Raw genomic sequence first — 1,162 nt, 5'->3', positions numbered from 1 at the left:
AAATTTTATAAGTTATTTTTATTCATATTTGCAATTTATAGATGAGGCACCAACCCAATTATTTGAATTGGCACCTCCGCTAAAAAGTTGCTGCGTTAGCAACTGTGCCGGTGGACAGAAATTATTCAAATTTCCGAAAACGGAAATAATAATAAAAATTTATTTATATGTGAAAAACATTTTCACAAGAAAGATATATCTTCGCACCGACTTCTTAATGAAGCTCTTCCTGTGCGAAATTTAGGATTCGACGAGAGTAGCCAGCAGTCATCGGAGTGGGTTTTGCCGTCGATTTTAAATACAAACGAAGTAAAAACGGAGAATACAGAACCTAACGATATGTCATTTGGAAATCCAAATTTGGAAGTTGTAGGTAGAAAAATTCTGAAAATTGTGTTTTATTAAAATTATATTCTTTTATATGTACATATATTTCTAATAAAATTAATTTTCTTTTTATTTTTCATTTCAGTTTTTAATAAATTGATTGAATTTAATTGAAATTTAAATGTATTTTCATTTTCATTTAATTCTCAAAAAAATTAATTGCCCTCATTGTCTATTTTGTTTTATCACGCATTTCAGTATAGAAATTTGACCGACGTAGAAGCAAAATGCGAAACAATCATATTCAATCTATATTATTTCTTTGGCACATTTGTCTGTATGTTTGCGAAAGCAAATGTTCTACAAAGGCATATTTCTACACATACTCATATGAATGTACATATGTATACGCATGTGCGCGTTCAGAAATTATATTTGTATACATTGCCGAACAAATAATGCACAAGCATACACACATACATATGCGTTCACATATGAATATGTCAGCAACAAAAATATGCGAATCCCAAATGTAGTAAATTTTACAACAAAAACGATTTCATTCATAAACGCAGCCGCAAATTCTACAAGCGATCTCGCTTCATTCATAAAAACAGAAGCCGTAACACATCCCCGAGCATGCCTTTGCCAACAAKCGACTTTTCGCGACGAAGGCAAAAGCTAAAAATCATAAATGTGCCAAAGAAATAATATATGTATGTATATGCCATTGAAATTCTATTGGTACAAATATGGAAATGATAACGAAATAATGCGAATATGCATATTTCATGAAGGTCATCAATTTTCTTTGAAGAAATTACGTTCATTTGGC

The sequence above is a fragment of the Bactrocera latifrons genome, unplaced genomic scaffold, assembly GCF_001853355.1.
Source record: "Bactrocera latifrons isolate USDA-ARS-PBARC rearing strain unplaced genomic scaffold, ASM185335v1 scaffold_656, whole genome shotgun sequence".
Classification (NCBI taxonomy): domain Eukaryota; kingdom Metazoa; phylum Arthropoda; class Insecta; order Diptera; family Tephritidae; genus Bactrocera; species Bactrocera latifrons.
The sequence above is the reverse complement of the archived record's forward strand: the minus strand, read 5'-3'. Positions refer to the sequence as shown.